Consider the following 22170-nt stretch of genomic DNA (forward strand, 5'->3'; position numbering starts at 1 on the left):
CCTAAATCTTCTGCGTTTCGAGATTTTATTTTGTGTGATAAAACTTATGAGATTTAAAGTTAAATCCTCTCAGATACCTAAATATCGAATACAACTCTTAGTGGAAATATGTTATAAATTAGAGAGGTAATGCGAAGAATATACTTCTCACATCTCCGAATGTAACAAGTTTCGTTCTCGATTAAATGATAGTCTCCGCAGCATCAACGCGTGGGGAAAATATTTACACTTGCATAGTTTGAAAGCACGAAAAACAAATTTCAAATTCTTCTTATATTTTGATTGCCACAAAAGTTGGAATTTGGCTACTTTCGTATGTTAGATTAGGATGATGATGCGCTTTTTGTCGCTCTTCATACAAATAAATGAAATCTACTGTCAGAGCACTACGCAGCGTTTAAAATGGGATGTGTGGGGCCCTTTAGTATCAACGCAAAATCTCTACGCTGCGTCAAGTCACACAGCTTTACTATGTTTGATATAATAGGATTTGTGCTATACTAAATGACGCACAGAAGGACAACAGAAGTCCAGGCTGTAATATAATGTGATAATATCTGAAATGAGCCCTGAATATTTAAAAAAAATTATCTGTTAGAAAAGAATAACATTTGTGTATAATACGATAACGTACAGTGTAAAAAATAGTTCGTGTATAGTTTATATTTCTATAGTCGAGATGAAAGGGTAAGATACATAAGATTGTGTGTATACTCAAAGGGTGCGTTCCACTAATGTATGTAGAAAGAACAATTACAAATTATCTCCGATTTATCACATGCCTGTCAATAGTTGAGCTCGCAGTATTTTCGCTTAAAACATAACTTTGCGAGCCATATAGATGGTGAATTTGGAACGTAAACAATTACCGGTAAAAGTCTAGTTTGAGGGTCGACAGTAGTAGTGCAGTTTACGGTACCCACCCTAAAGTTGGGCCAAGATTTTCGAGTGAGGTATCAAAAGACGCGTATTAATCTCGAGAACAATAATCCGAGGGCGGAAAAGAAACATTTTATCTCTCTCGAGCGTATCAGTCGACCCCTCAACTAGACTATTACCGGAGATATTTGCAGGGGTTGGATTTTATATAAGGTGCCCCAATTTTCAAACTTTTGCTGATTTGTAGGGGAGAGGGGTTCCTAAAAATCACAAAATTATCATCTGCAACTCTAGGAAACTCTTAGTTTATGAAATATAAGCTTTTTAATTTCCAAATTTAATAAAATTTCAACTTAAGTCCTGCACTTAAAATTCGGGTCGCACATGTCGATAGCGGTATCAAAAGACCCGTATTTGCGTCAAGATTCAGAATCCGAAAGCAGAAACGGTAATAGTCTAGTTGAGGGGTCGACTGCTAATACGCTACCAAAAATATCAAGAGAGGTATCGAACGACGCGTCTTGATATCAGTGTTAATAATCCGAAGGCGGAAAATAAAAATTTTAACGCGTTCAAAAGATATTAACGAAAAACCGAAAAAAGACCCGCGGGTACCTCCGAAACCGGGGGTCGGATCCATGGAATTTTTGCGCAGAACACCTTTTTTCGTTGGCGGCCTTCGGCCGCGCTTATAAAAAATAACCCTGGGCTACTCCATGCCAAGTCCGGGTGTGTGGTATAACCGTGGCTACCGCCACGGTGATGCCCAAATTTTTTTGTGGGTACGAACACAACAACAACCACATGGAAATCGCCAACTTCAACTGCAAATATCTCCGGACAGAGATAAAATTTTTCTTTTCCGCCTTCGGATTATTGTTCTAAAGATTTATACGCGTCTTTTGACACTTCACTCGATATTTTTGGTAGCGTATTATCAGTCGACCCCTCAACTAGACTATTACCGCAGAAACTACATTTTTTATCTCGTTTAAAAGTTATTCGCGGAAAACCCTTCCGTACTATTGTCGCTTTTTTCGTTGTTGCAATTAAACAAATGACGGTGGTGAATAGTGTTGCCAGCTCCGCAACAATATCTTTTTATCTTGGTAGAACATTATAAGGTGGTGGCACGTCGACATAAATGCAAACAAACATACACTATTAATGTATTTTGTTTTTGTAAAAAACTTTTAATAATTGTAGTCTAATATTATTTGGGGTGCTGCGCAGGTACTACGCAGAAGGACATCAGCGTGGCGGTAGCCACGGTTATACCACACACCCGGACTTGGCATGGCGTAGCACAGGGTTATTTTTTATAAGCGCGGCCGAAGGCCGCCTATGCAGAAAGGTGTTCTACGCAGAATTACCGTTGGAATCAGCATAAAAATCTCTATAAAGTCCAATTTTTTTTTTTTTTTTTTTTTGACAAATGTATGTATTCTGCACTTGTTCCAATTAAATACATAAATTTCAAATTATTCAGAGAATTACAAAACAAAATACATTGATAGTGTATGTTTGTTTGCATTTATGTCGACGTGTCACCACCTTTTAAGCCCCCATTACTGATACTTAGCATAGACTTGAATTGACTTGGCGTAAACTTTGCAACTCAGCCACGATTATACTCCACTTGGCGCATAAAATCTGGCATCATAATCAGCGTTGAAATTTATTTTTAAATAAATGTCAATTTGTTTGACAAAATGTCAAAATGAAATGGAAACAAACAAATGGCATTTAAAAATGTAAACGTCACTTAGAACTTACATAGAAAATCAAAATTCAACAGACTTCTAAGTTAAGTTAAGTTTTGAGTAATCAGTAACATGCAATGTTCATTTAACAGAACTGTAAGTGACAGTTCGCAAGCCAAGTCAAGTCTATGCTAAGTATCAGTAATGGAGCCTTTAATCTTCTACCAAGTTAAAAAGATATTGTTGCGGAGCTGGCAACACTATTCACCACCTTCATTTGTTTTCGTTTGTTTAATTGCAACAACGAAAAAAGCGACAATAGTACCGACGGGTTTTCCGCGAATAACTTTTAAACGAGATAAAAAATGTAGTTTCTGCTTTCGGATTCTGAATCTTGACGCAAATACGCGTCTTTTGATGTCGCTATCGACATGTGCGACCCGAAGTTTAAGTGCAGGACTTAAGTGGACATTTTACTAAATTTGGAACTTAAAAGGCTTATATTTCATAAACTAAGAGTTTCCTAGAGTTGCGTATGATAATTTTGTGATTTTTAGGGCCCCCGTCGCCCCTCGAAAAAAAGAAAAGTTGGAAAATCGTGGCACCTTATTCTAAATATTCCCCCGTTTTCGGTTTTTCGTTTATATCTTTTGAACGAGTTAAAAGTTTTATTTTCCGGTTTAGGATTATTAATACTGATGTCAAGACGGGTCTTTGACACCTCTCTCGATCTTTTTGGTATCGTATTAGCAGTCGACCCCTCAACTAGACTATTACCCAATTACCTTTAGCGCATATCTTTTTTAGGGAATTCTATACGACAGCCTGACACTGCTAATAAGCGTCCAAAAATATCGAGAGTGGTGTCAAAAGACGCGTATTAATCTCGACAACAATAATCCGAAACCGAAAAATAAAAATTTTATCTCTATCCGGAGATATTTGCAGTTGTAGTTGGCGCTTTTCATGTGGTTGTTGTAATTGGTACCTACAAAAAAAATTGTGAACGCAGAAGGACATTATACCACACCCCCGGACTTGGCATGGCATAGCCCAGGGTTATTTCTTATAAGCGCGGCCGAAGGCCACCAACGCAGAAAATTGTTCTGCGCAAAAATACTATGGATTTCACCCTCGGAGGGACCCGCGGGTGTTTTTTCGGTTTTTCGTTAATATCTTTTGAACGAGTTAAAGGTCAAGGCGCGTCGTTTAACACCTCTATCGATGGACGCGTATTAGCAGTGTTGTTGTTGTTGTAGCAATGCTCGCCCCACCTAATAGCCGCGACCGATCACAAATTGTCATCAATATCCTCTAACGGGAGTCCAAGGAAACTTGCCGTTTCAACAGGGGTGGACCATAAGGAAAGGGGTGTTAGAGGCGTTGGTTCCACATTACAATTAAAGAGATGGTTGGTGTCATGTGGGGACACATTGCAAGCAGGGCATACATTTTGTATGTCGGGGTTGATTCTGGATAGGTAAGAGTTTAACCTGTTACAGTATCCAGAACGAAGTTGAGCAAGAGTGACACGCGTTTCCCTGGGGAGTATGCGTTCCTCTTCTGCGAGTTCTGGATATTTTTCTTCAAGTACTGGATTCACCGGGCAATTCCCGGCATAAAGGTCCGACGCCTGTCTATGGAGTTCACCAAGGACCTGCTTGTGTTTTTCCGCTTCATACGGCTGGGTTCTCAGGTGCCGTATTTCCTCAAAATGCTTACGGAGATGACTCCTTAGGCCCCTAGGCGGTGCTGGTTCGTCAATCAGATGTCTGTTGGGATGCCCAGGTTTCTGGGTATTCAACAGAAACTGTTTGGTCAGCATTTCATTTCTCTCCCTGATGGGGAGTATTCTCGCCTCATTATGCAGATGGTGTTCTGGGGACATAAGAAGACAGCCCGTGGCGATTCTGAGAGCAGTATTTTGGCAGGCCTGTAGTTTCTTCCAGTGGGTGGTTTTTAGGCTTGGCGACCATATGGGTGACGCGTAGCACGTAATCGGCTGGCTAATTGCTTTGTATGTGGTCAAGAGCGTTTCTTTATCTTTTCCCCAGGTACTGCCAGCAAGGGATTTGAGGATTTTATTACGGCTCTGAATTCTTGGAACAATTGCGGTTGCGTGCGCACCAAAATGTAGATCCTGATCAAACGTCACACCCAAGATTTTGGGCTGTAGGACAGTCGGTAGCGTAGTGCCATCGACGTGGATGTTCAATATGGTCGACATTTGGGGCGTCCATGTTTTAAATAAGGTCGCGGAAGATTTAGTCGGTGACAATGACAGGTTTCGCGAGGCGAAAAAACTGGAGGGATCAGGGAGATAGCCGTTTATTTTATTGCATAGCTCATCGATCTTTGGGCCTGGGCCTGTGGCCATTATTGTGCAGTCATCGGCGTAGGAAACGATTGTGACTCCTTCCGGTGGTGAAGGTAGCTTAGATATGTAGAAATTAAACAAGACCGGGGATAGGACACCACCCTGTGGCACCCCTTGTTTAATTCTCCTTTGTTTTGATGTTTCGTTTCTGAATTGCACCGATGCCTGCTGACCACCCAGATAATTTGCGGTCCACCTTTTAAGACATGGGGGAAGGGTAGACCCTTCCAGGTCTTGCAGTAACGAGCCATGGTTGACCGTATCAAAAGCTTTTGATAGGTCTAACGCTACGAGTACTGTTCTATGGTGGGGATATTGATTCAAACCGCAATTTATCTGGGTGCTAATGACATTTAGCGCGGAGGTAGTGCTATGGAGTTTTCTGAAGCCATGCTGATGAGGGGCTAGCTGCAAATGTGCTTGGAAATAAGGGAGCAAAATGGCTTCAAGCGTCTTTGCCACTGGCGATAGGAGAGATATCGGACGATATGACTCACCTACGTTAGCTGGTTTCCCAGGCTTTAGTAGCGGGACCACCTTGGCCATTTTCCATTTCTCGGGTATGACAAAGGTGGAAAGAGACAGGTTGAAGACATGCGCCAAATATTTGAAACCCTCTTTCCCTAGGTTTTTAAGCATCGGCATGGCTATGCCGTCTGGGCCCACTGCTTTGGATGGTTTAGCGCGACCAATGGCGTCCTCAACCTCTCTAGCGGTGATGGTAATTGGTGACGCGCTGAGTTTGTGTTTATGTGCGCGTCTATTGGCTCTCCGTCTATCTTTGTCGACCGTAGGATGCATTATATATTGTCGGCAGAAAGCGCTCGCGCATTTTTTCGCATCCGACAGCACCTTATCGCCAAAGGCGATGGAAACTTTGTCTTTGTGCTTAGTCGGATTCGATAGGGACTTTACGGTGGACCAAAGTTTACCTACACCGGTAGAGAGGTTACAACCTCTTAGGTGCTCTTCCCATTTCGCCCGCTTGTGTTCGTCCACAAGCAATCTGATGCGTTGGTTTATATCCCTTATTTGGGGGTCGCCTGGATCAAGCTGTCTTATAAGGTCGCGTTCCCTCGCTAAGCTCACGGCCTCCGCCGGGAAGTGGGGCCGGATTTCGGGAATTCTCCCGGCGGGAATGAAATGTGCCGAGGCGGATTCAATGACCTTACGGAAGGCACGCTCCCCTTGGCGGGCATCAGTCGGGGTAGGGAGGGCAGCAAAGCTGCTGTCTGTTGCAGATTTATATTCTTCCCACTTTCCTTTTTTGAAGTTTATGAAAGTGCGTTTTTCGGTGACGATGAAGTCGGCGGTACGCTCGAACGAAATAAGTATGGGCAGGTGGTCGGATGCCAATGTTACCGTCGGCTGCCAGTTGACGCAGTTTACGAGTTCTGCGCTCACGATTGAGATATCTGGCGAGCTATGACAGCTTCCTACCATACGTGTGGGGGCGTCTCCGTTTATTGTGCAGAACGTCGTTTCGTCTATTTGATCCGCCAACATCTCACCCCTACTGTCCGCCCGCAAGTTTGAATGCCATAGGTCGTGATAGGCATAGAAATCGCCTAAGATAATGCGATTGTTGCCAGTGAGTAAGGCCTCGATATTAGGGCGGTATCCACTGGGGCAACAGGTGACAAGAGGGATGTAGATGTTGATGATTTCTAGATTTGCATCGCCTGACCGGACAGATAGGCCTTGACGTTCTAAGACATTGTCACTGCGGTCGATGCCAGGATCAAATATATGATATTGCACAGAGTGGTGTATAATAAACGCGAGGCCGCCTCCATTTCCGCTCTCGCGGTCTTTCCTGTGGAAATTATAACCAGAGCAGGTCTGCAATGCAGATCTTGCTGTGAGTTTAGTCTCTTGAATCGCAGCAATGCGGATGTTGTGCCGCTTCATGAAATCGACTATCTCCGTAATCTTCCCAGTTAGTCCATTACAGTTGAACTGCAGAATTCTGAAGTGCATGAGGGGTGACGCCGCCACTCTAGGGGTAAGTGAGGGGTGACTACGCCTAGGTTGTGGAAGGCCAGGACGCAATTGCTGTTGTGGCCTTGGGACTGGGCGCCCTTGGGCAAGCATTGGGGTACCCGGATGATTTGGGTTTGCGACCTGGCAACATGGCGCGATGAAACCCGTCGAGGGGTTGCCGTCGCGGAGACCAGAACATCTAGGAAAGTGGCACCACCCAAGGCAGGAGCTGCATTGAGCGGATGTCGCAATATCGCTATATATTCTGTGCTGTCAGACGGTGCAAACGGAGGCAGGGACTAAGAGTCTGTTTCCCTGACCTGCACGATTGCTGCCAGAAAAGAGGGGGGAGAAGAAGACGGGGGCAGGGGCTGATGCTCAGCATAGCTACCAGCTCTACTACGAAGGTAGTAGTTATGAGTGGTATCAGCTGTTTGAGTTGTTGGCGCCGTGGGGCGCGAGCAGCAGCGGGTACTTGTTGTGGCTTGCTGAGCAGCGAATCTGCTGGAAGGTAGTGGGGATACGCTTAGGCGTATACTACGGGACGCCCTTGGGCGTGAGCAGCAAGGAGCCACAAAAGATTTATAAAAGTTACGTGGACGTCGGGTTTTGGGATCAAGCCCAGAACAACCTGTCCGATGCAACCATCCCTTGCACGAGACACACTGAACAGAGTATGACCGTCCTAAAAAGATTCTTTTCTGGCAAATGCAGCAAAACCATTTCTCAGGACCGGGGTCAGGAGACGGACCCGGATTGGGTTCGATACCTTCCCGGAGTAAGAGAATATGTAGCAGTCCTGCTGCAAGGAGCTGCTGGGAGGATGACAATTTGTGGGAGGGCCGAAACAAATTAAATGGGGTCACACTGAAATGACAGTCCTTGGTCGGGAAAAATCCCGAGTCGCTCCGGTACATAGAACCGACTGCCTTGGGAAGCGCCGTGTCATGCTGTCGTATAGAATTACCACAATTTTTTTTGTGGGTACGAACACAACAACAACCACATGAAAATCGCCAACTTCAACTGCAAATATCTCCGGAAAGATATACAATTTTTCTTTTCCGCCTTCGGATTATTGTTCTCGAGTTTAATACGCGTCTTTTGACACCTCTCGTATTAGCAGTCGACCCCTCAACTAGACTTTTACCGCAGAAATGTGTTCTGCGCAAAAATACTATGGATCCCACCCCCAGTTTCGGAGCGCTCCGGGGCCATTTTTCTGTTTTTTGGAAATAACTTTTGAATGAGTTAAAATTTTTCACACAGACGGCTTATTGAATAATCAAGGCAGTTTTCTACATTAAGACGCTTATTGAGCTCAATCTTCCCTACAAAATTCGAATCTATTATTATTTCATTAGTAGCTAATCGAATGCCTAATGAAGTCAAAAGCACAATGCAACTCTGTTGGCAGCGTTCCGCTTCCGTTTCCGCGTCTTAGTTTTCAAAGCAAATGTCATTGTCTGCATGGCGGAACGATACAAGGTGGCCGCACCGAACAGCTGATTATAACCTTTTTTATTTGATTTGATACATCAACTACCGGCGCAGTACGATTTTGACATTTGTCCATCGAATTTACAAGTACATGGAATTTTTTTTGTTTGTAGGTATGTCACCATGCTCCCACCTTGTATCGTTCCGCCATGGTTGTCTGTCTCATCCTTCATACTAATCGAGTAGTTACTTCTGTGTGAAAGCAAAAAATTTACGATTTCATTAGCAGGTGAAATGAGATCATTAAGTTTCTGTGTGAAAACAGTATAAGAGCAACTCACCACATCAACCATACATCAGCTGATGTATGTACTAGTTGACCGAACACGCTTGCACGGGCGAATGCAACCCGGCGCGTGAGTGGCTCGGCCATTATAAATTGGCAGCTGAAAAAGTAAGAACAACTTACCTAATATATATTTGTGAAAGAATTAGAAAATTAAGGTTATTGAGTAACCAAATAAAATCTATTAATTTAAAGAAAGAAAGCATAAAGTTTTATACTGTTTTCACAGAAACTTAATGATCTCATTTCACCGGCTAATGAAATCCTAAATTTTTTGCTTTCACACAGAAGTAACTGCTCGATTAGTATGAAGAATGAGACAGACAATCATGGCGGAACGATACAAGGTGGGAGCATGGTGACATACCTACAAACAAACAAAATTCCATGTACTTGTAAATTCGATGGACAAATATCAAAATCGTACTGCGCCGGTAGTTGATGTATCAAATCAAATAAAAAAGGTTATAATCAGCTGTTCGATGCGGCCACCTTGTATCGTTCCGCCATGCAGACAATGACATTTGCTTTGAAAACTAAGAAGCGGAAACGGAAGCGGAAAGCTGCCAACAGAGTTGCATTGTGCTTTTGACTTCATTAGGCATTCGATTAGCTACTAATGAAATAATAATAGATTCGAATTTTGTAGGGAAGATTGAGCTCAATAAGCGTCTTAATGTAGAAAACTGCCTTTATTATTCAATAAGCGGTTTGTGTGAAAATAGTATTACAATTTATTAATTGTTGGATGCGCTTTATTGGAAGCCCTCCAAGATCCACATTACGAACTCTACAAATCGTAAGTAGAGTTCACATGGTGACCGTGACAGCGAAACCACGCCACGGGAAATACAAAATGGTGGCATTACATGATTTTCTTGGTTATGAAGAGTAACCAAAATTAGATTGGCTGGCAAAGGATTAATCCAAATTTGCCAGTAAGTTTTACGTGGTATAGTCAGTCGCGACTCCACTTCACAATATCATTAACACGCGGAATATAACATTTTCACAAACTTTAACTCAAATTCATGCTACATTCATTCTACCAAACATTTTCCGGATGTAAGTGGCGTATTTTCAAGGCACAAGCACCAGTAGCAGGAAATATGTATATAATATGTATGTATGTATTACATTTTTTTACTTACGTTTTTATTAGCCACATATGTATGTATACGAAATATTGCAATCTTAATTAAATGCGGTGCGTTGGCATAATATATTTTGGATTACAACGGTGCGTATAAAACACCTGGATTTTTTACTAAAACCGTGCGTGCGCCTAAATTCTAAACTTAACCACTAATACTTCCGCAGTTTTCAACAAGTTCTAAAACTTTCAAACCATTTTATAAGTATCAACATTTTCAAGTCTATTTTGCCTCAAATTTTTCAACTCATTTTTACAAATTTACATTTTCTTCAAATTTTTCATATTTTCAAATTTCTAATTTAAAAATGTATCAATTCATTTTACAAATTCTCATATTTTCAAGCTTCCATCATCTTCTCACAAATCTTCCATTTAAAGATTTCTCTTATTCCAGGTAGAATTTCTTCAATACATTCATTTTTCATCAAAATATCATACTGAGTGAATTAGATGTACAGACTGCTAGTACCCTATAAAATTGATAATTTTTGATATACATATGCGGTGGTTCGTTAAAAACGAATGAAATTTCTTTTTGATATATGCGGTGGTTCCGTTAAAAACCAATAAATTTTTTTTTGATATATGTGGTGGTTCCTTTAAAAACCAATAAAATTTCTTTTTGATACATGCGGTGGTTCCGTTAAAAAAAAAAAAAATAAAAAAATTTGTTTGATACATGCAGCGGTTCCGTTAAAAACCAATTAAAAATTTTGATATAAACGGTGGTTCCGTGAAAAGCCAAGTGAGATTTTTTTTACAAAGCGGTGCGTCTGTGAATATAAATGGATTTCTTTGAACAAGTTACAACAATTTTGAAATGTTTACCAATTAATACTGTCGCGACTGCGACCAAGGCTAAGCGAAAGGGTTTGCGTTAAACATTCAACACTTTATTATAGCTGTGTGATTGGTTTATTCTGAAAGAATACATTAATTATGTACAAATGTATTTCATAAAAAAGACTATATAATTATCTTACCGCAGTTTTGCACCCTTTCTTTGGCGATCAAAGTTCAATAATAAAATGGATGTTTCGAGCTTTGACAAATGTCAACGTGAATAGAGAGAACGAATAAATAGCGATGAAAGAATGAGTGCAAAACATTGACTTATAACTCAAGGTTGTACCAAAGGGTACTTAGATTAAATAAAACAAAACTTTAGGTGACATTTTCCAACACCCCCACCCCCGTGGAGCGATAAGCTTCACTACTTTCCACATCCAAAACCGCCAGTTTAGATACCACGCGCTGCAAAAGTCCGCCTATTGTTCGCACGTCAGCACGCCGGGCCACACCATCCTTACCAGTGTACAAACGGTCAACAATTCCGCGTCGCCAATGATTTATTTATTTATTTATTATTACGGTCTTTAAGACCTAGTTTAGGTTAAAATAAGAGATTAAACATAAATACTCATGTCACATTTAGTGACGTACAATATAAAAACAATTTTTCTTTGAACTTACTAATATTTTCACAGTCTTTCAAATCAGAACGTAACTCATTATACATTTTATACCCTAAATATTCAAGAGACCTTTCGGCGAACTCAGTTCTTATTCTAGGCAGTCTTATATTATTGCAATTTCTTGTTCCATAATTGTGGATTTCATGATTATAATGTATTTTACTACTCAGGTAATTCGGTAACATTCCTAACCTAAGTTGGTGTATAAATTTCAATGTGAAATAACTAACTGACTGTTTAATACTAAGCCAGTTTAATCTATTGAGCATTACAATTTTTGGCGTTCTTGGAGGACATTTTAAAATAAATCGCATTGCCTTGTTTTGCTGTATTTGAAGTTTCTTAAATACTAATAATCATTACTTAATAGCAGAATAGTAGGACAATAAATAAAGTGTGGTTCAATAAATCATCAGCGAGTAGTGAAAAAGTGAAGAGTCGAAACAAAAACAACGCTAAAGAAAAGGCAAAAGCAAAATCTAACAGAGCCAATACTGAAAACAATAATAATATTGATGTACTCGCTGCCGAAATAAGTGCGCTCAAAACAGCTGTTAATTCATATGCATTCATTTCGGACAACGGCAACAATAATAACAATTGCAATGGTGCATTAGATTTAGTTGATTTCTCGCCTTCACCTATTCCTCGACGTTCGCAGTCTGCTGTTCTTCCCCTCAACAGTTCTCGGCCTGGGTCGGTGGTACAGACAGCTAATAACACATCGTCTTTAACAACAACAACAACAGCTCCCGCTGCACCTATCCCTCCTTCATTTGCGTCTGTCGCTTCGTCACCGTCCGCTACCACCAGTGAGCGTGCTCGTGATAAATCTGCTACTGCTAATACCAATACCAATGCTTTTGAAAATAATTCTGCTGCCGCTAACACCAATAATGCACGTAAAGTTGTTGTTGGTACAAGAACAAGTTGTGAGCTTGATGTCGCTGCTCGTCTCGAATGGTTCCATGTAGGATCGTTCAAACCGTCCGTAGAAACTACTGACATCGCTACGTATATAGCAAAACATACTTGCATCAAAGAAAACTCTATATCATGCTATAAATTAATAAAAAAAGATGTAGCGGTAGAGACAGTAAGTAAAGTAAACTTCAAAATTGGAGTTCCGTCCTCAGATAGAGCAAAAATTATGGACTCGGGGCTGTGGCCGTCAAATGTCAAAATCCGGCCGTTTGAGTTTTTTCAAAAGTTTGTCTCGACAGAGGGAGGACAGTGAGTGATGCGCCTATCACAAATCCAAAGCTCCTAATATATTATCACAATGCCTGTGGTCTGCGTACAAAAACAAATGAGCAATTTCAATCGGCAGCAACCCACGATTTTGATGTCATCATACTCGTGGAAACTTGGCTGACTGCAGATTTTTTATCATCAGAGCTTTTTGATCGTTTTTATAATGTCTATCGAAGGGACAGAGTACTGCAACCGGGGGTAACAAGAGGGGCGGTATTTTGGTGGCTGTAGCATCTTCTCTGGCAAGTCGTGAAGTGCAACTACACGTTAATGATGCCAACATTGAGCAAATTTGTATTTCTGTAAATATAGGAGAAACGTTCCTTGATAGTATAAATGAAATTTTCTTTATTGCTAGTTACATCCCACCAAATAACAATTATGGAATGTACAAGTCACATATTGATAATATCAGCTTTATTATTGATTCTCTATTACCTCACCAAACGCCCTGTATTTTGGGTGACTTTAATCTGGGTTCTATTCAATGGGTGAGAGATCCTGATGACGGCTTTTTTACCCCCTTTACATCTAAAAAGGATGTCGACGACTTACTTTGTGATACATTGTACTCCTTTAACCTATCTCAAATTAACGACATTGGAAATGATTTAAACAGAGTGTTAGATCTAATTTTTATAAACAATGATATATCCTGTGATATTTATAAGTGTGATATGCCACTCACCTGTGAATCGGTTCATCACAAAGCAATCTCTATCCAGTTCTCTTTCTATAAATACGATAATAACTCCATTGAACCCGAGTACTACTTCAATTTTTATAAGGCGAATTTTACGGCTCTGAATGCGTTTTTCGACTCCATTGATTGGAATTTAATCTTTGAGCAATTAGACTTATCAAAATTGTATATAAAGTTCAAGAGCGTAGTAGAAGAAAGCCTTAACTTATACGTCCCAGCCCACAGAAAAAAGAGATCTTTCAATCTCCCATGGTACACAAAAGAACTTTTGAGGTTAAAAAACCAACGAAACAAAGCGCATAAAAAATTTAAGAAAACTGACTCTGCTGATGACGAAGCAAAATTTGCTGAGTGCAGGAAGAAATTTGAATGCCTATCCAAGTTCCTTCATGATAAATATATTAATTCGCTTGAGACTAACATAAAAGCCAACGCGAAGTGTTTTTGGGTTTTTGTTAACTCAAAACGAAAATATAACGGTATGCCGAAATCAATGGAGTTTGGAGGCAAAGTTGCTTCCTCAACTCAGGAAGCATGTGAGCTCTTTGCCGACTTCTTCGGGTCGGTATTTAACAGGTTCCGGACAGTTAGTACGTCATGTGATACAACTGCCATAGCGGAGTCTGTAAATATTGGTCAGTTCACGGTTACAGAGGAAGAAGTCCTGGAGTCCCTTATGAACCTTGATGTATCTAAGGGGTCTGGATACGATCTTCTGCCACCCTTGTTCTTAAAGAATTGTGCGGTTTCCCTCTATCCGCCTCTTACTAAAATCTTTAACAAGTCCCTTGAATGTGGTAATTTCCTTGAAGAATGGAAAGTGGCATTCTTATCGCCAATTTATAAGTCTGGCCCTCGAAACAAGGTAGACAACTATCGACCCATTGCCAAGCTATCCATCATCCCAAAGCTGCTGGACAAAATTGTAAATGACCAGCTATTTGCAGTTTTTAAAAACTATATTGTTCCTCAACAGCATGGTTTTTATCCAGGGAGATCCATCAGCACAAATCTCACAATATTTGTTAATTTTGTGGTTAATGCGATTGAGGACGGCGAACAAGTGGACACTCTGTACACTGATTTCGTAAAAGCTTTCGATAGTCTCAATCATAATCTTTTACTTAATAAACTCGAGAAACTCGGAATCCACTCCAACGCCCTAAGTTGGCTTGAGTCGTATCTCCAAAACAGGAAATTAATAGTAAAGATCGGCAGCAATCTCTCCAAGCCTATAATCGTTACATCAGGAGTACCACAAGGTAGTCATCTGGGCCCTTTACTTTTTTCTTTATTTATAAATGATATCTGCCAATGTTTTAAATTTTGTAGTTGCCTGATGTACGCTGATGACCTAAAACTTTATTACAGAGTTAAACACATTAGCGACTGCATAGAGCTACAGCAAGACATCTTGGAATTGATAAAATGGTGTAATAGTAACGGTCTTTTCTTGAACTTCTCCAAGTGTAACATTATCACATTCACTCGGAGAAACGCATGCATAATGAACAGCTATTACTTTAACGATAGCGACTCATTCAATCGTACAACTACTATTAAGGATTTAGCAGTATACTTAGACTCGAAGCTTAGATTCGACTTTCATAGGGAGTACATAATCAGTGCTGCCAATTCAAAACTCGGCTTTCTCAAACGTAATTCCAAAGACTTTTTTGATCCGCTAACGCTGAAAAGTCTTTACATTAGCCTTGTAAGATCCACTTTGGAATATGCCTGCATCATTTGGGACTCAGACTTTGTAACACATTCCAGCCGGTTAGAAAGAGTTCAAAGGAGATTCACTAAATTCGCGCTTCGACGAATGTTCACTTTTGAATCGATGCCATCTTATGCACTAAGATGTAGAATTTTAAATATTCAGTGCCTTAATACTCGAAGGAAAATCTGTGGTATTTTCTTTATCAAAGACATTTACGACAACAAAATCGATTCTCCGGAACTACTTTTTCTTCTCCCCTCCTATGCACCTGAAAGGTGTCTAAGGGACAAATACATTTTCTACGTCCAAACGCGTAGAACGAATTTTGGAAATAATGAACCTATTCACAGAATGATCTCCTTATGTAACTCTGTTTGCAATCATGCCGATTTTAGCTCATGTAAAGAACATTTTAAAGCTGATGTTATTGATTACTTTCTTTTCAATTAATATGTTTCAGTATTCCTATTACTATATAAATGTTTTTACATGTAGTTTTATTTAAGCCGTAGCGAATTTTTTACAAAATTTTTTTGTTATAATGTCGTTGTATTTATAAATTGTTACCATATATTTTTCTATCTCGATAATCTTTGTTTAAGTTGTTACATATCTGTGAGGACTATGTCCGGTAGATAATAATAATAATAATAATAATAATAATAATTGAACGATATACCAATATTTTATGACTTTGACTGATATGTTTACATGTTCTATACATGAAGCCTATTTTCTGTGCAATTTTCCTTTCCAGATAGGTTACATGCTCTCCAAAATTTAGATTATCATCAATCAAAACTCCTAAATACTTAATTTTGTCTACTCTTTGGATTTCCATGTTTTTTACCTTCAGCGTAATATTATTTAAACTATTGTTACTTATGATATTAGTGTTTTTACAAAATATCATTAACTTAGTTTTTTCGACATTTAATTTCAGTTTTCTAAGGCATAACCATTTGTATAGCGAGTCCAGGTCTTCTTGTACTTTCAGCATGGCAAATTCTGCATATTTTTCACCTATGATAAGCAATGCATCATCCGCAAATAGACGTATTTTACAATATTTTAAGCATCTTTTGATATCATTGATATACAATGTAAACAATATTGGCGCCAAGACCGAGCCTTGTGGTAAACCAATGTTAACATCCACCACTGATGAAACCTCCTTTCCAATTATCGTTCTCTGTTTTCTGCCACCCAAATAACTCCGGAACCATTCCAACGCCTTTCCTCTTATACCAATTTTAAACATAACGTCCAATAGCTCAGATCTATCGACAGTTTCAAAAGCCCGTTTTAAATCCAAGAAGACAGACACCGTAAATTTTTTGTCCGCCATGTCTTCTTTCCAATCTGCAATTACCATATTCAACGCTGTTTCACAAGAATGGCTCTTCCTGAATCCCGATTGTTCTGGGATAATCACATTGTGCTTCTCTAAGTATGCCACAAGTTGATCCTTCACCACTGTCTCCCTAATTTTTTCATCTGTAGGTAACGTGTTAATTGGACGTAGTTCCTCAGGTTTCATTGTATTTTTTACTTTTTCAACAGGTATTATTGTTGAAATTTTGCAGTAACTAAGTACAATACCGCTGTTTAAGGATTCGTTAATTATGTCTTTGTAGAAATTAGCAGTATATGTCATGGCATCTTTAACGACACCCTCCGATAAAAGCTTGTCGCCGCCATATTTGTTTTTAAGTGATTTTGTGATAATAATAATATCGTCCACTACAATGTCAGTAAATTTAAATGTTTCAAATGGATTACTATGATTTGCGTTTATTTCATCCCCATTTACAATTTCTTCGATGCTATCATTAATTTCAACAATACTTTGTATAAAAAAGTTATTTAGGGCATTAGCTATATCATATTCATTTTCCAGGCATTCACCGTTAATAACAATTTTAGTGATATGTTTTTTAACATCATTAAGCTCGACGAGGTCTTTTAGACACTTCCACATACGTTTCATATCGCCATTGTTATGATTTACTCTATCTTCCATGTATTTCTTTTTTTTATAAATTATGGTTCTTTTATATATTTTCTTAATGACGTTATATTCGTCCCAAAATCCAGTATTTCGAGCAGTTTTATAAGATTCTATTTTTCTTTTATGCAGGTTTGTTAATTCTCGGTCGTATCACTTATTTCTTATCTGTATTTGGGTCCTCTTTATATATGTAAGTCAGTGCTTGCATAGCCACAGTTAAAACTTCGTTTAGGGCTTTAGTTTTAGTTTCTACTCCGGAAATTGACATAAAGCTGAAATCGCATGTTCGTAGCAAAGTTAAAAGATTTTCAGCACTATAGTACTCCCAACATGTAACAGTTGCATACCTTCTCATTTTACAAAGCTTTGTTGTTGGCACTTCGAAGTGGATTGTCTCATGGTCAGAAATGCGATGTTCACCTATATTTACTGCTTTAACTTTATCATTGTTACTGAATAGCAAATCAATTCTTGTAGACGAGTACTCTGTTATCCTTGTGTCGAAGTTTATCCTTTGTATCATTGCCATTTGTGCAAATAAACTTGTTGGCTGGTTTGAGTATGTTGACGATACATTTACATTGATATTAAAATCACCAATTATTAAATTATTATCCGCCTCCTTGAGATGTTCAGTGATGATTTCATTTAGATAAGTAATAAAGGTGGAGTCACTGCTACTTGGTGAGTGATATAGTACACCGATTTTCCATTTTAACGCGCATTTGTTTATTTTTACAATAATGCACCACACATTCATGTTGATAGCTTTATTACAAACTATGCTAAATTGTATATTTTCATTCACATACATGACAACACCGCCAGTATGCCTACTTTGAGAGTCGCAACGAATGCATTTGTATGTCGGAATACTAAGTTCAGAATCCAAGATATGTTCTGTTGTACACGTTTCCGTACATAACACAATACTTGGTCTTCTTATTTCAATAAGACGTTCCAGCTCGATTTTATTTGCTATGATACTACTAATATTAAGATAAATGCATTCCAAGTTGTATATATTGCTATCTCGATTTAAATAATATTTTGACTTTTGCGCTGCAGTAAGGATTTTCTTTGGTTGCTAATAAACAACTTTTCTTTTCCTTGCATCTAGCTTTTGTTGGTATACGGGACAAGTTCTATCCAGAGTATCATGGTTTTCGTCAAGTCCTAGATTCAGCTCCTTGTTTGCTCGTATGCAGTTAATGCACTTGTTTACTGCATCCTTTATGCATTGTGTATGTTTATGCTCACCCAAGCATTTTGTGCATACTTCCTTTTCCTTGCAGTCAGCCGCTTTGTGATTGAAGCCTTTGCATTTAAAACAACACAATACCTGCACTGCATCATATACTCGGCAACGTTCCCAACCTACATTAAGCCTCTCTCCAGCTAGTACATTTGCGAACGCTTCAACATTCATTTCTATTACAGCATTATAATAGTTTTTCGCGTTCTTTTTCACTTCATATTGCTTAACAATTTTGATGCCGTTTCACTTAAACAAATGTTTTGTCGTTTAATCCTTTGCACCAGTTCCTCGTCGCTATATTTAAAATTTATACCAGTCACCATGACTGCTGGTTTCACTTTTTTGGGAATCTTAACCTCATAGTTATTTCCCAGATTGTTCTCAATGGCATTTTTTATTTTGTCACGCTCATGGTCATTTTCGCTTTCAACAATAACAACTCCGCTTTGCCTTGCTACTATATTAGTTATTTGCAGCCCTTTAGGATCAACTTTCGAGTTTAGGTCAGTTTTGGTTATTTCTATATTTTGCTTTTTATTCGGCTTGACAATTAGGGGATGATTCTTTCTAATGTCTGGTAACACTTCTTTTTTTTGTCCATCATTTTTTGTTATCGCTGCGTATGATACTTTGGCTTCAACACTATTAACATTTTTCTTTATTTCATTGCACATTTTTTTATTCTCTTTACTTATTTCTTCAATCATTTTCTTATTGTCATCCTTGTTTGTTTTCAACTCTTCACAGACCTGCTCGCTGCTTCGCTTGAAGCCTTCAGCAATTTCCCGTATTTTGTTCACTTCTACAACACTCTTTTCGCATGATTCTTGCGCTTTTTGCATTGCCTTAATTCTGTCGCTAAATGCAACTTCCACTGCTTTTAAAACTTGCTTTATTTCTCTTTCATGTTTCTTGAGAGCATTATCAAATTCATTCCTGTACTCAGATAGTTGTTTGCCATTTTTGCTCACTACCATCTGCATATCTTTTAGAATGTCATCTACGTTATGCACATACTGCACACAATCATTACACATAAATCTAAGCATTTCACATTCGTCTAATTTATTAACACTGTATTGGTCTATGCCAGAGCATTTTGGTGCTAAATGATAATATTTCCCACACACCCCTTCGCAACGAATTTTTGACACTTCTCCACGTATTGTACTTTTGCACTTGTCGCATTTACTCTCCATTTTTTATATAGAATGAATATATGTATATATATGTATCAAACTTTGTACGTGTATGCGTTTTGCTTTCTTTATTTAGAGTCACTTTCTCGCAAATATATTAAATTTAAAAAATCAAACTTTATTTGGTATAATATTCTTGAAACCAACTTCTGCTTCCGCTTTTTGAGTCTTTTAACTAATTACACGTCGCGCTTTTAGAAATATTTGTGAACTTCTCGTCTCTTCGACTATTTTGAACTCAAAAGAATTTAGTAAGGACCGTTATGGTCTTATATACAGCTGAGCTAAAATTTCCATAAGCGAACGGTAATAATATTACATACATGCCAACATATGTATACAAGTAGCTGAATTGCTATATACAATATATACATATATGTATATCAAAGTTGAAGATAAATTACAGGGAAGTAATAATGCGTACTAACTGAAAACATATTTGTATTTAGCGGCAACATTCTCCCCCTAGCAAACGAGTTGACCTTGATGAGGCTTGCTCACAGTGTTGACGTCTAATATGGCCACCTTAGTTATAGGCCGTTTGATTGTAGTATTTTGCGTTTTAATAACCACACGACGTACTTGACCATCCTTTGCTTTTATGATGGCTGTGATTATACCTTTCGGCCAGAAGTTCCGCGGTAGAGTTCCATCTGCAATGACGACGACATCTCCGACTGCAGCTGGTAAACACTTGTTGAACCATTTCGCTCTTCGCTGTAAGATCGGAACATATTCCTTCATCCACCTCTGCCAGAACTTATTAGCGAACTCTTGAGTTTTATGCCAGCGCTGTCGTAAATCATGACTTTCGTCGAAAACGGGCTTATGACCATCTGTCGATCCCAATAACAAGTGATTTGGGGTAAGTGCATCGTCATCCGCACTATCAAGTGACACGAACGTGAGCGGACGAGAGTTTATAATGAGCTCGACTTCACATAATGCGCTCCTAAAAGTTTCATCGTTGAATTTGAAAGACGGGCAAATGGCATTAAGTACTACTTTTACTGAGCGCAATAATCTCTCCCAAGCACCCCCCCATATGTGGCGCTACAGGTGGGTTGAATCGCCACTTAATGTCGTCGTACTTCGCTTGCGCATTTTCAATTACTGTTGTCTCTAACCTTAGGGCCTTTTCTGCCGCCTTAAAATTAGTACCATTATCTGTATAAATTTCGCGGGGCTTTCCTCGTCTGGCGATAAAATTTTGAATAGACAATATGCATGAGGCTACATCCAAACTGTGTGCGACCTCTAAGTGAACAGCCCGAACCGTCAAACACGTAAATATAACACCCCATCTTTTTTCTCGATGCCTTCCAACTGATACGTACATTGGACCGAATAGATCTATACCGACGAAAGTGAATGGGCGTTCGAAGCTCGCCAAGCGTGCAGATGGTAGCGGTGCCATTTGTTGAGGGTTCGGCTTAGCGCCATCTTACAGCGCTGACACGATTGTCTTACATTTCGGTAGAGTACGCGAAGCCGAGGAACGTAGTACTTTTCTCGAATGGAGTTAATCGTGGTTTCGTGAAACAAGTGATGGTTTTTCTGATGATAGTGATTAACTATTAGGACCGTCACGTGGTGCTCAGTAGGTAGAATGATAACGTTACCCGACCCCAAACTTTCGGCTCTGCCTCGTGTTCTGAGTATGTTGTCCTCATCTATGTAAATATTTAAAAATATTAGTTTACTGTCTTTTTCGATCATCTTACCGGACTTGAGTGTTTGTATTTCAGGGAAGTATTCACTCAGTTGCGCTTCGCAGCCTTTTGTCGTCCTGAATTGTCTCATAGTCAACGGAGGGTACGACAACTTTATTGATAGTCGCTTTCAGCTTCCTTACGAACGTGAGTACCGTCGCCATTACGCGATATAAACGTGGCCAACTTGAGAATTTTTCTACGTCGAGGACGGGACTAAGTGGAGTATATTTGGTGGTATGCAAAACGCAATGACGCAACTCGGTGCGTTCAGCCATGCCCAGGTCTTTACATACTGGCCACTCTGACTGATCAAGGGCTAGAAACTTTGGTCCATATAGCCAAAACTCGGAGCTCTGATGCACAGTGAACTTTGTAGCGAGATGAGCTGGGTTCAATTTCGTAGGTACCCAGCGCCATTCAGTGGCGTTCGTTGTTTCGAGAACTTCGCCTATGCGATGCATGACGTATTGTTTGAAATTTCTAGGGTCCATGCGTAACCACTGTAGAACCGTTTTCGAATCTGACCACCAGAACCGAGCGTGTATTGGCACTCTCATCGCGGTAGTGACAGAAGTTGCCAACCTTACCCCAATTACTGCCGCTTGCAATTCTAGCCTCGGTATCGACACTGGTTTCAATGGAGCCACCTTTGACTTGGCGGCAACAATAATGGTTTCGACTTTGTTATCGAGCTGAGTTCGTATATAACAAACGGCTGAGTACGCGTATTCGCCGGCGTCTACGAATGTGTGTAGTTGGTTGAACGTAGATTTCGTTAGTAGTGGCGAGTAACATCTAGGAATCGTCGTGTTTAATATTGCTGGCAACAACGTCTTCCAAAGACACCATTGGCTATTGATCTGAGGTGGCAGGGGGTCATATCAGCCAACGGAGGACCGCCATACTTCTTGCAGCAATATCTTTAACCCAATTGTGTAGTTCGCTAGG

General features: G+C 39.5%; 1 protein-coding gene across 8 annotated transcripts in view; it reads left to right on the forward strand.

The window, feature by feature from the left end:
- The first annotated feature begins 490 nt into the window (after window positions 1-490).
- Window positions 491-22170, forward strand: part of LOC137234366 (RNA-binding protein MEX3B) — a 308336-nt gene continuing 286656 nt past the window's right edge. For all 8 annotated transcript variants that reach the window (XM_067757950.1, XM_067757953.1, XM_067757956.1 and 5 more), the window contains exon 1: window positions 491-687. The gene's annotated coding sequence lies outside the window, so the exon portion shown is untranslated. The remainder of the gene's footprint in view (window positions 688-22170) is intronic.

Source organism: Eurosta solidaginis, chromosome X (assembly GCF_040869045.1).
Source record: "Eurosta solidaginis isolate ZX-2024a chromosome X, ASM4086904v1, whole genome shotgun sequence".
NCBI lineage: Eukaryota > Metazoa > Arthropoda > Insecta > Diptera > Tephritidae > Eurosta > Eurosta solidaginis.